Here is a 14,329-nt window from a genome sequence, read left to right as displayed (position 1 = left end):
AATCCTTCCATAAACAACTTTCCTTGTATGGCAATGGATGTAAGGTGTAAAACACTCGTATTTCTCGGACCACTAGGGGTTAAATATATTGATATATTCGCCAAACACGAGATTATTATACACGAATGACCTTCACCCACAATGCTTCATTCTATACAGGTACCAATACTGATTAGTCCTCAATTGAAACAAGCTCCCATGTCTGAGTGTATAAAATTACAGAGGAGCCTGTCTCGCACCGACGGACGTGAGAAGATGGCGGATGAGGAGCAGGTGCAGGTGGGGGTGCGAGAAGTAGATGAAAAATTTGTAGAAGTAGTGGAGGGGGATGGAGAAGAAGACGAAATACAATTAACGGGAGTTATAAGAGAAAAGCAATGAGCCTGAGAGAGGTGGAGATGATGGTAAAAGTACTGGACCAGTACGACTACGACTGCCAAGAGAAAATACCGAAGAGTTAATACTAGAAAGCAACTAATAATGCAGAAATCAGAAATTACTAAAACAAATTAAGAAGAAACTTAAAGAAAATAAATAAATTTCAAGTGCAGAAGCGTTGATCAAACCTATAATAAAATAATTGAAGAAACATTAAAAAAGTGAGTTTGACATGTTGTGCAACTGTTTAAAGGACTTGATAGTGAATTTGTAGATAAACGACTTACAATAGTATATTGAAAATGTTTTATTTCCAGAAAGAAGAGTGCACGATGACATGTGCTGTGTAGATACCGAAAATTTTAAAGCTGAACACGTACTTGTTAAAGCAGAAAAAAGAGATACCGAATTAGAAGAAAAAAAGATATATTAAAACAAGGTATTTGAAGTCACATATGGAAACTAATTTTTTTTTGGAAGAAACGTATACCGTTATAATAAACCAAAATGGCGCCTGTTTTACAGAACCTTTGGAGGCAAAGGGTTACCTCGCTTGTAATCTCTCGCCTTGAGTACTGTAACCTCCTTCTCTGTTGCCTACGTGATTCTCGCCTTGATCCTCTTAAGTCTATCCTCAATGCTGCTGCCGCCTCATTTTTCTCTCCCGCCGCTCTATCTCTGCTGTCTCCCTCCAGCAGTCACTACATTGGCTCCCCATGGCCTACAGAATTAAATTTAAACTTCTCACCCTCACCTTTAAAGCTCTTAATCAATCCTCCCCTCCCTATAGCTCCAATCTCATCTCTACCTACACTCCTAGCCGCCCCCTCCGCTCTTCCACTGACCGCCGCCTCACTGCTTCACTGATCACCTCTTCTCACTCCCGTCTCCAGGACTTTGCCCGGGCTGCTCCCCAGCTGTGAAACAATCTTCCACGTTCCATCAGGTTAGCATCTACTCAAAGGCCTCAAACGTGCACTTAAGCAGGGCCCTCTTTCCTTGTGTGCTCCTTTTACTATTCCATCACCCTCTGTACCTCTTGGCCTGCTTCCCTGGCCCTATTTTCTTAAACTTCGGCCTACTTCTCGCTAATTTCTACCATCACTTTCACTCATTGTCCCAGTAATAATTTGATTGCATTACCATGTTACATGTGTCTGTGTATATATTTTTGTTCTTTCTGTATCATGTTGTGTCATAGCTCACTGTTATTGGTATGTTATGTACGGCGCTGCGGACCCTTTGTGGCACCTTATAAATTAAAGATAATAATAATAATAATAATAATAATAATAAGTAGGGGTGTGCACCGGGCACTTTTAGTGTTTTGTGTTTTGGGTTCTGATTTGTTTTGCCAAAACACCTGACGAAAGGTTTTGGTTCTGATTTAGGGTTTTGAGTTCTGATTTATTTTTAAAAAAGTATAAAAAGCGCTAAAATCCAGTTTTTTGTTTTTTTACACTCCTACGCTATTATTAACCTCAATAACATTCAATAACAATCATTTCCACTAATTTCCAGTCTATTCTGAACACCTCACAATATTGTTTTTAGTCCAAAACATTGCACCGAGGTAGCTTTCTGGACTGCGTAGTGGAGTGGCCCCGGTACCCAATTTGGTACCAGGGCCACAATACCTCCTCCAACTGGTCTCAATTCCACTGCATATATGGCTGCTCCTACCTCCTCTAACTGGTCTGAATTCCACTGCACAGATGGCGGACACCGGATGCACGTCTAACACCAACATAGCTGTTGAACGTAGTAATAGAAATGGCAGTTCCTCTTTTTTGGAACTACAGAAACAATGAATGTAGTAATAGAAATGGCAGTTTCTATTTTTTTGGACTGCACAAACAATGAACGTAGTAATAGAAATGGCAGTTCCTCTTTTTTGGAACTACAGAAACAATGAACGTAGTAATATAAATGGTAGTTTCTATTTTTTTGGACTGCACAAACAATGAACGTAGTAATAGAAATGGCAGTTCCTCTTTTTTGGGACTGCACAAACAATGAACGTAGTAATAGAAATGGCAGTTCCTCTTTTTTGGGACTGCAGAAACAATGAACGTAGTAATATAAATGGCAGTTCCTCTTTTTTGGGACTGCACAAACAATGAACATAGTAATACAAATGGCAGTTCCTCTTTTTTGGAACTACAGAAACAATGAACGTAGTAATAGAAATGGCAGTTCCTCTTTTTTGGGACTGCAAGAATATATTGCTCTATAATATTTTTTATATTTTTTCAATTTTTTTTTTTAAATGATTTTTGGCTAATTAACAAATTGCTATGGACTTATCAGAAACAAATACAGGACAAAAGCACCACTGGACTCAGCTGCACAGACACTGACCAAAGCACCACTGGAATCAGCAGGACAGAGCACTGGAAAAAGTACTACTGGACTCAGCAGGACAAAGCACCACTTGACTAAAGTAATCAGCAGGACAGAGCACTGGACAAAGTACTAATGGACTCAGCAGGACAAAGCACCACTTGACTAAAGTAATCAGCAGGACAGAGCACATCAACCTCCCTCTTCAGTAACCACAGGGAGAATGAAGATGGAGGCATTTATGAGATCCGAGTCTCGCGAGATCCAACACGAGACTGGGATGTCATAGCCTCGTTTTGCATTCCTTGGGTGGCTGGAAGTACCCGAACAGTGCTCGGATCCCGTCGGATCCGCGCTGTTCGGGTGGGCTCGGATTAGCGAAATCCGAGCCCGCTCATCTCTAATAATAAGTACCCCTTCAGAGATGCAAAAGAACTTAACTTTATTACAAACATCAAAGTTAAATGCTAAACTTTTTTTTTCCTTTTCTCGTAGATACCATTGTCATATTGGATGAAAGTTCTGAGGGAGAAAAGACTGTTGGTAGTCCTTTGCAGGGTGTGGTAGAGAAGATGGGAAAGCTTGACAAATATTTTAAAGAATTAAGGGCAAACATTAGTGATGTAAAAATAAAAACCTAGAAAAAAAACCATGGAGATGTTTCAGTTTTTTTCAGAAGGTTATGCCACAAAGCACTAGCCAGTTTAATCATATAAAAGTCCCATGTTATAGTACTAATATAAATATGTTGAAACTTGTTATTTTTAAACTGTTAATTTTTTATGCAGAATTCGACAATAAATCTTTTGGATTTACAATGTGTGGTTTAGTCTGTGTCTTTTACAAATATATGCATTAAGAAGTAAATAAAGGTTTGATTATAAAACATGTTGAATGTACATGAAAAGGGTTACAGAACACAGGTGCAAAATGCAGTACCATTTACACAGGTGTACTAATATGCAACCAGACATTTATAAAATACACAAATATAGGAAGACAAAAACGTGTTATATAAAGATATATATAATTATGCAGGCAGACAAATGTAATATATTATTTTGCCTTTTTATTAATGTGTATTGAGTGTATGATAAAGTGACACATAGCTATAATTAAGAAGGCAGACATAAGCAATACACATATAAATGAAACATTGTTTTTTAGAACACTACACCGACAAAGGTTACTAATTAAAATGGCAGACATATGCTGTACGCATTAATGCAATAGACACCTGCTATTGCTTTACCACTAGAAGCACCAAATGAGTGATGTGCGGACACCACACCACGTGGGACTGGTACAGGCATCAGAAATTAACATACACACGCCCCCAAACGAGTCGCAGCTCGAGGAACTATCAGCAATTGCTCGTGGATCAATTGGAAACCTATACACAGTACATGATCGTTAGGTGGATTGGTTGGAAAATAAAAAACAGTAAGACCAACCAAAGGAGCCAAAAATCAACACTTTGGAAGGACTTTCAACCATTGTGTCATTATACACACTAACCCGGCTTCTGACCAAACGGTCGTATGTCAGGTGATTTGCCTGATTTTCGGACGAAAACGCTCCAGTGTGTACCTAGCCTAAAATAGTGAATGGTGATCATTACAAGCCACCGAGCTTGTAACTATTAACTCCACTATTGTACTGGAATTCTATTATTATTACAAATTGAAAGAGCAGTACAGTGGAGTAAGTACTTGCTCTGATACACGTCCTGTCACGGCTATGGGTATTTATGGATCCCTTTTTCCACTACTTAGATGTTATAGCAGTGGATGGTGGAGGTTGAACAAAACACAGAAGATGTTAGTAGTGTTGCAATATAGTATATTGATAGATGGTATAACAGCAACAGTATAAGATATGTACAACTCAGCAAGCTGAGTACACGGCAGTTCACAAAATACAATGAAATCACGAAAGAAGTTCAGTTGGTAACCAATAACAAGGGCATGAAGATTGAACGCACACAACATGAATAACTGAACTGGCTACTAGCTTGGCAATATATTCTTAATAACAGTCCAGCAACTAATAATTAGCAGAGTAATAATAATAGCCGTGCCAAACATAGAACCACAGATGACAAGGTAACTTGATTGAAGTTCAGTAAAGAATACAGGCAGCCAAGCAGAGAGGTAGTTGAGCCAATCAATATGAATGCAGATGTAATAGGCAACTCACGAGCCAGTTCAGTGTGCAGATGTAGAAGTCCAGTACACAGGTAACAGCCGTAGGAGATTCAGTAAGCAGTGTGGAACTACAAGTACCAGGTATGGTGGTTTTAGATGTAGAAGGCCAGCACACAGGTAACAGCAGTAGGAGATTTAACCTAGACCAAGGTAGACTGAGTAACACGAAGACAAGGCAATGAGCCCATAACCTTGGTAGGTTCATATAGTGCTCCAGGACCAATGAGGTTTAGGGAGTGGTCCAGATCACAGTAGCTAGGAGCACCTGTGAAAGTAATGTCTCTGAAAGAGAAGCAAGCAGAATCATGGTTCTTAAAGTCACAGAGTCGGGACCTGACTATAGGACCGGCGTGTGACACGTCCCCAGAGCTGGATTAAGGCTTTAGGGGGCCTGGGACAATTCAAACAAGTTAGCTCCTATTGTCTAAAATCGTGTTCAAAGTATGTCACCATATTTGATAAAGTCTATTTATCTTTTTGGGAATGGGAGTGCATTGTGTACATACCCACTAGCAACAGCGGTTATAATAGCGCTGTGCTGTTTTTCCCCAATTATTTCAATGGCCCATTCATTCATTCATGGACTATCACAGCATCGTTAATTAGCTTTTTCCCCCATTAAAAGACTCAATTAGTCTATTGGTCTGTGATCAAAGCAGATAGTCCCTTGGACTCCCCTTATCCCCAGCCAATCACAAGCAGCCAGTGAGGGAAACTAATTGTGATTGGATAGCAGGGGAGGGAGTCCCAGGAATTCCCTGCTTTGATCGTATAATAGCAGGCAGCATAGTGTTTGGATGTTGTTCTGGGATCCTAAAGTAGTGAGTTAATCATCTTCAGTAAACAATTGTGTAGATAAGACTGGATACTTTTTTTACATTACTATCTAGAGTGGATGTACCCCTCATCCACTCTGGTGGTTCTCCCCCCTGGTCCCTTCTTCTTGCATCACTGCCTCCCTCCGTGCCTGTTTTGTCCACCCTCCCTTAGATTGTAAGCTCGCATGACCAGGGCCCCTCTCCCCTCCTGTCTCCACACCTACTCTTCTGCTCTGCCCTCACTCCATATGTCTGCCCGGAGTTTCTGAAGCATTGGTACTTTGTGTTTATTGTTCTGTAATGTTTTACCCTGTATGGTCTACTGTTTGTACTATGTAAGGCGCTGCGGAAACCTTGTGACACCTAACAAATAAATTATAATAATAATAATAATAATATTCATAATTAGCCAGTTGAATAGTGATATGATTTTTGATAGTAGTGGGCTTGATTATTCTATGGACATAAGTCCCTTTGCGTGTAGTATCTTGCGTCAAATTGCTCTGCTCTTGCTCAGAAATAGACTTTACGCCAATTAACACAGTTGCATCCAGTTCCCCCTTTGGTCTGTTGTGTTTTTGCAAATAATATAACGATAGTGTGATATGTCAGCTGAAATAAAAGTGTTAATACATATATATAGTTAAAAAAACTGAATATGGAATGGTGCTTCTAAACAAGTCTACTTCTTCTTTATTTGATATGGGAATCCTCAACCCCCCAACCCTTCCTCTGGTCCCTACATTCCTCCCCTTCTACTCATTACTCCCATCCCTTCCATACCCTATAGTTCTGAAATGTTAAAACAACATCTTTGCTGTTCTGGATAATTACACAATTATCTTCCGAATATGATAGAACTATGAGAGTGTTTTTGTGGTCAGCTGTATGTAAGCACGTGTTATTTGTTATTGATTAGCCTCTCGAGATTTTGTAATGCTTTTTATTGAAAAAAAAGATGTTCCTAATAAAAAGTTTATAAAAAAAACCTGAACCTTTACTGCAATTGTAAAAGTAATTTTCATAGTTAAAACATAAATTTACAAAAACTTTGTGTTGTTTCACACAGAATTTCCCAATAAATGAATAAAGATATCTTATAATAGCACACTTAAAGTTGTGTGTGCTTGTTAGTGGATAGCAACAGTTTATATCGTCTTTTACCACGTATCTTCCGTGTATAAAAAAGGGGTTTTAAATGTCACTTACTGTGAGGCAGAATTGGATCCTGAAAGCTCAAACTTTTTTAGTGTTCATTTCAAATCTTCTCTCTTGTAGTTATTTAAGAGTCTGTTTCACCCTTTCTTGGCGGGGCTTGTAGGACCTCCTTCTCATGCAGTGAGACAGCTTGTTGCAATGCCACTCGTCTAGCATGCTGATGTTACATGGCTACTGATAGTTGAAACTGAGCAAAACAGTGCTCTATCTATGCAGTGGTTCTTAGAATTCACATTGTTAATGTTTCACCCACCGCTCACCTGTAATGTTTTTGTATTATCCAAGTGCATCCTCCACCAGGTTTTATTTTACTTTTGACAGATGCACATTTTGCAAGTGGATTTGGGATATCCACAAATCATGAGCAGCACTCTTCACTGCTAAACATTCAGTACAAGGCAGCGCATATTCTCCGTAAAAAGCATTGCAATAAGTTACATGCTCTTAATGTCTGAATGCACTTATGAATGCTTACCACTTGCATGGTAGAATGGGGGAGGGAAGGGGCAGATGTACGTAGCCCGGGTACAGTAACAGAGTTCCCATGCAGATGCGGCCAAAGTATGCTTCTTTTCAAGCGTAAAATTTGCATCTGCTCCAGGCAGGTGTAACTGATGGATGATAGTGATGAATAAACACAGCATTCACGCTCAAAATCTAATGGGATGATTGACAATTCACCTGCACACCTGACACCACTCATTTCAGCAAACACTATAGAAAACCAATAGAGGGAGACTACTTTTGTGCCATTTCCTTCATACGAAGGACTGCATTCTGAGCTAAAAAGTAAGTGAAACTTTCACATATGCCTCTCAGTAGGAACAAAGAAATAAAATAATTTATTTTGAAAGCATTTCATTCGTTAGCATGTGTGGATGTTTGAAATTAGCTTTCTGACCCTTTCAAAGCATTTGCATTGCAAGATATTTTCAGTGGTAGTCATTAATACAACTACGAAAATTCTGACAAGAATTACAGCGACATAAAAATTAGAGATGGGCGGGCTCGGTTCCTCGGAAACCGAACCCACGCGGATCCGAGCACCAAGCCGAGAAGGCTCGGTACTTTCGCACTTTTTTGGATTCCAAAACGAGGCAAAACGTCATTGTGACATCGTTGGAACTCTCGAGTTTTGGAATCAATAAATACCGCCCTCCACGGCGATCTAGCGTCATTTGAAAGAAGGACAGAGAATGGGTAGGACAGAGTATAGAGCAGTTGGGCAGGCAAAGTGATAGAATTGAAGCAGGAGGTTGGTAGCAGTGTTAGAGAAAGCTCCATTGCTACCTGTCATTGCTGAAATTCAAATATACTAGTCCTTGCAGGCTTTTATTCTGAATTTGCACCTGTCAGGTGCCGTCCCCGCTGATCCTCTGTTAGACGGGGACGGACGCCTGACTTCTGCCGAGCACGCTGTTGCTTAGCAACAGATGCGCTGCGGCTTCCTGTTACCCTGCCTGTCGGGCGCATGCGCCCTGCCACCGTCCCATTGCCTAGCAACGGTACGCTACTTTCTCTCCTGCGTGCCGCCCCCCTGGCTCTCCCAATCAGCTGCTGTCTGTCTCTATTTAACCCTGGCTTTGGCGCCATTAGGGTGCCAGAGTACCAGGTCCTCGTACCTAGTATTGTATCCTGGTTCTCCCTGCTATTTCCAACTTCCTTGATTATTCCTCCTGTGTTCCTGCTCTCCCATTGTGACCCGGCTTTGGCGACCATTCCTGTTTCTGTGTGACCCATATTGTTTCTGCGACCTTGGCTTGTTACGTATTAGAGAATATCCCCCGCACAAGAAAGTTTTCTTTATTCTTATAGTATTTATAATATACACAAGGATGACACAGAGAGTATAGTGTCGTTTAACTAGGTGCTGCTTCCAGTAGTAATATATCACAGTAAAATAAAGAAAAAGAGCAGTACTACTTCAATGGAAGGCACACTAGAAACACAAATATTCAATCTAGTGGTAAGGAAATATTCCATATCATTGTAGGGGTTAATGGAGGTAGACAGTACATTAGCATAACATATAAAAACCAAAAGTTTTATTGATACACATTAAAAATAATAATTGTAAAAAGCGAAATATTAAAATATCGGAGTCTGGGACAGGTTACTGGAATGGCAATATATGCGGGAGTATAGTGATGATAGAATCACACATATATATATATATATATCTCCTTATCCAAGATATTCACAGTGAAAGTTTGTGATGATATGTCAGGTACGGTAAGGACTCAATATTTACTGTAGGTAATAAAATTTTTATCTAAGTATTGCCCGTTTTATGCTTATAATATAGACATTAATCAAAATTGAATAGTTCTTGTAAATAGTGCATAGTGGTCTATAGGGTTAATACAGATGAAGTTCCTAAATATTGGTTCTATTTCAGTATCTTGAAATGGTGGTAGATATCAGTTCAGTATTCAAATGATCCGTCAAATATCCGTGATATCGGTTTTGTTTTCTAAATCAATTTCGGAAACAAAACCGATATCACAGTTAAAATACTGACATTGTGATTGCCGACAGTGAAAATGCCGACATTAAAACGGCAATGCCATCGGGCCCAGCGGCTATACAACCACTGGAGACGGCAGTAGACAGTGATAAAAATAAATACATTTTAAAAAAAAATGTGGAGGAGGCGTGGCTGTGTCCCAACTTAGACAACCTCACAACTGAAATGGTTTGAGAAAATCGCTGAAGTATATAAAGTGTGCAACTGCACCTCGTTGCTAACTCTTGCTGGCTGTAATACATATGTACGACAGTTACATGATCGACATTTATATATTCAACAAGACACTATAGACAAGGTTGGAAAGTGGATAATAATGACATCGGCAGTATTATTAGGCCCGATAATTGAAGTGTAGACAATATTATTAGGTCGATAATTCAATTGTAGACAGTATTATTAGATCGACTATAAAATCCCTAACCACTGACTACATTTGAATTGTAGACTTAAAAATACTGTCGATATTCGAATTGTCGGCCTAATGTTACAGTAGAATTTGAACTGTCGTCCTAATAATACTGTCGTCATTTGAATTGCTGATCTCATATTGTCGACTTTCTGAATGTCGACCAAACGAATGTCTAGTCGTCGACCGCATGTCTCTGGAAATGTACGGATGAGTAGTAATGATGATGATTCAGACATAGAAATTGAGGATGCTACTTTGGAACTTGCTAATGTGCAACAGGATGAGGGGGATAAATGTGGACCTGGAAATGTTACAAACAAGATAATGAGGAGAATTATGTATGTGTAAAAGTAAGTCAGGCACCAGTGGTACCATAATTGCCCACGATAAGTGCATTATCATGGTTGGGGAAAAGACCAAAAAATCCACCTTTTACTTCTGGAAATATTTTTATCCCAACCCAGCCAACATTTGTCAAGACATCTGTAGCCTTTGTGACACCACAATTAGTAGAGATAGGAACCTCCTTCCCTCATCATCATCATCATCATCATCATCATCATCATCATTTATTTTTAGTGCAAATTCCAAACACAGCAAAAAACTAATACTAGGTAATACGGACAGACAAAGAGGTAAAAAGGCCCTGCGCCTAAGCTTACGTTATCTGCAGCAAGTTCATCCAAGTAGATTTACAAAAGATGGAAAATCATGTATGGTAACAAGCAGTCCAGCATCAGCTAGCAGCAGAATGAATAGACACTTCCTGCAATCTTCACCATTAACACCTTCATCATCAACCTCCTCATTATTAGCACGTAGTCCAGCATCAATTTTTAAAATGCAAACTGACTTCCCTAATGCAATCCATGATTTTCAAGAGGCTGCCTTGTGCACTACGAGTGCTGCTGCTGGGGGTGAATCTTCTAGACAGAAGTGGACCAAGAAGTGTAAGTATAGTTTTAAACAACAATTGTCTGTGAAGCAAGTGTTTGCAATTATGACAGCCAGCATCCTGTTGCACAGCGGATCACTAAAACCATGACAGCACGGTGGCTAAGTGGTTAGCACTTCTGCCTCACAGAGCTGAGATCATGAGTTCAATTCCCGACTATAGCCTTATCTGTGTGGAGTTTGTATGTTCTCCCTGTGTTTGCGTGGGTTTCCTCCGGGTGCTCCGGTTTCCTCCCACACTCCAAAAACATACTAGTAGCTTAATTGGCTGCTATCAAAAATTGACCCTAGTCTGTCTGTGTGTGTGTCTATGTTAGGGAATTTAGCCTGTAAGCTTCAATGGGGCAGGGACTGATGTGAATGAGTTCTCTGTACAGCACTGCGGAATCAGTGGCGCTATATAAATGATGATGATGATATTAGCAACGGATGATGCATCAGGTTTTAGCATATTAGTTGAGATCATGTTGAGATCATGTTGAGATCATGTGTCCAAGCTACCAAATTCCGTTAACCAGAGAGATGAACAACTGTTTACGTGTCTGGTTTACACTTACAATATTCACCTTTTAATTATTTTGCTAATTAAATTTGTTCGCAAATATACTAAAATAAATAAATATTGGTTCTGCGGACTTAGAGCAAAATAGTAATTGTAACCATTGGATTAAATCAGACACTACCTTTGCGAGGAGTTTGTTAATGATATTGGTAATAAGTTATTGAATGGATTTCGATCTGAGAGTGGAAGGAAACATAAGGGAGTGCTGTGGGAGCCTGGGGGGACGCCGCTGACAAAAATATTGCCTTTAATTGGGAAACCTATTTAACAAGTATTGTGGCAGTACTTCTACCACTGCAATACCTGTTCTGGTATCTCCATCATTGGCATTGGCCTAGTGTATCACAGTTGTGACTAGGTCTAATGGTGTGCTATCCACATAATTTGTGTTGGGCTTGTCTGCTGTGATTTTGTTCCCACCTACATGAGGCTATTTCAGAGATCTTCACAGGGCCACTTTAACTATTCTGACCCTTATTGGGACTAACAAGCTCAGCAGATGTGATACAAGCAAAGAACAGCTGACAGGATCCCTTTCCTATGTGGTAGGAGTGAAATGAGCAATATAACAAGTAAGGAATGAGATTAAAGGGTGAAGTCAGAGCAGAAAGGAAAGAAAACCAGCAGAGGGCGAAAGAGAATAGTTTAGGAAATGGATAAAAATTATGGTGAACTAAAGAGCATAATAGGATAAGAGAAAAAGCTGGAAGTAAAACAAGAGAGACGACCAAAGAAGAAGAGGGGCTGTAAGGGAACAAAGCAGTGAGAAGAATTAGGAAGAGAAGAGAGAAACAAGTAAGGGAGAGTGAAAGGCTACTCAGTTCTGATGGCATAAGGGTAATATTTTAGGAAAGGTTTGCACTACATAGGAGGATATAGAGACGAGAATAATAGATTAAGATAATTGTGTGGTAAATATTGATTTGTGAAAGACGAGGATCCTTTAGGGTAACATAAGAGAGGTAGTGAGAGAGTTAGTGTGGTAATCGTAGAAATTTAGTTTTATGAAATGTGCATTAGCATAAGCAATAGAACAATATAGTAGATCAGAGTAGTTGGCTGACCACTATGATGCCACAGAGACTGCAGCTGCAGAGACAACGCTTCAAAGACTACAAAGACTACGGCTGCTGATAAGAATATTTCTCAGCTATATTTGATATATATTTCAAGTCACATGGTTGAATCAGCCATGTCGTCATTGCTAAGCAATAGTTGTAGAACATGATTTGGCCTGAGAAGCTATCTAATGCTGTAGCTTCCTGCTCCACCCCTCAGGGATGTTTTACAATCTCACACACAGCGTCGGAAGCTTACGGACAAGTATTGATGGATTTTGTAAAGGAGTGTGAGGCATCAAAGGATTGCAGAATTGGTGTCTATGCATGGTTGAGATTACAGAGTTTACACGATGGCTAGAATGTAAAACTGGATTTCATAGAGTTTATTGAATGGAGTTTGATTGGAATTGGTTTAGTTTGTGATTGTTTGTCTTTGTGTGCAGATTGCTAGAATGTGTTTTGTAATGGAGTTGTAATAAGAAGCAACAATTTGGTTACTTTGTATTATTTTAGATTATGTGAGACAATGTTATGTCCATAATGAGAATTGTAATTTTGACAGTGGAGATTACTGTGATGTAATATGATATGAGACTATGTTCAAATTGTTTCATAAATAGACTTGCATGCAGTTTGTAGTCTGTGTGCTCTGTGAGAAGCAGGTGTACGGTAAAAGGGGCAGGTTGGGCGGGGGGCAAGGGGCATCTGCCCCCGGGCGGTTCCCATAGTGGACTACCTTGGGCTGGATCACTGGGCCACCTGCATTTTTTCCCTTTAAAATGTTCCTAATAGGCTGCTGAGTTAAGCCTTGCCCCCGGGCTAAAATTTGCCAGCCCTCCCCTGTATGGTAGATTTTTAGTGATACATATGGCGTTTGACTGTGCTTACAATAAAGCTTGTGTTTGATACAATATGGATGCTAAATACCGAAGATGAATGTGAGTAGTGTGGGGTATAAATGTTATTTGAGATTTATAGTGTTGCTAGTGCTGAAAAAATGGAGTTCATGAGAGGAGAGTTAAGATGATGTGAATGAGTTTTCTGTACAGCGCTGCGGAATCAGTGGCGCTATATAAATAAATTGTGATGATGATGAAGATGGCCGACAATATGCCATGCGGTTTGTTGATATACATGAGGTTATCTTCTATTTTGTTTTAATTATATTTTGCCAAATATTATATATGTGTATTATTATTTTAATTCCCATCAGTAAATATTATTTTTTTAAGAATATATATTACTGTGCCCCCAATGTATAAGAATCTTTTGTTTTCTTCTAATCTAATCCTGTTTTTTTATTCTCTAGGGAAAGCACCCCCTGCTCACATGAATACTGATGAATATTATATAATCTAATGTCAATAAGGATCAGAATATAATTAATTTTGAGCAGTCTATTTGTTACACTGTGTTTGTACATTGCACTTATAATTGTGGTAAACTACCTGTGCAGATATTCTTATTCCCATTTTTCCATTCTCCTCTCACATAGAAACACCAGGAAATACCAGTAGTACTTTGGCATGCAAAATGCAGCAAAAATTAAACCTGAGTATTTCCTTTGTCTTTGGTTTCTGGTAGTCCTAATGACTCTGCATTTCTTATTTATTGTATCCGTCCCAATATGCTTATATTAGAAGTTCAACCCCCAATTAACCCTCCAACCTATCAAAGACAAGGACTGTGTGAAAGTTAATAGTAATTCTATGATGACAAATACTAATATCAACTCATTAGCTGGTCAGTGCAGCACTTTTGAGTAAGTGGTGAATAAAGAAGTGTTCCACATGTTCACAGGAAGTCAATTATTCAATGAACTCTGGCAAAGAATCCACCAACATTCCAT

The 14,329-nt window shown here is 39.3% G+C and overlaps 1 long non-coding RNA gene across 1 annotated transcript; it reads left to right on the top strand.

Moving 5' to 3' along the window:
• The first annotated feature begins 699 nt into the window (after positions 1-699).
• On the top strand, positions 700-3,539 carry LOC142107937 (uncharacterized). The gene is made up of 2 exons (XR_012680048.1): positions 700-817; positions 3,217-3,539. It is a non-coding gene; the product is annotated as an uncharacterized LOC142107937 (long non-coding RNA).
• Positions 3,540-14,329: the final 10,790 nt, after the last annotated feature.

The sequence above is a fragment of the Mixophyes fleayi genome, chromosome 11 (genome assembly GCF_038048845.1).
Source record: "Mixophyes fleayi isolate aMixFle1 chromosome 11, aMixFle1.hap1, whole genome shotgun sequence".
NCBI classification, from domain to species: domain Eukaryota; kingdom Metazoa; phylum Chordata; class Amphibia; order Anura; family Limnodynastidae; genus Mixophyes; species Mixophyes fleayi.
The sequence above is the reverse complement of the archived record's forward strand: the minus strand, read 5'-3'. Positions and strand labels throughout refer to the sequence as shown.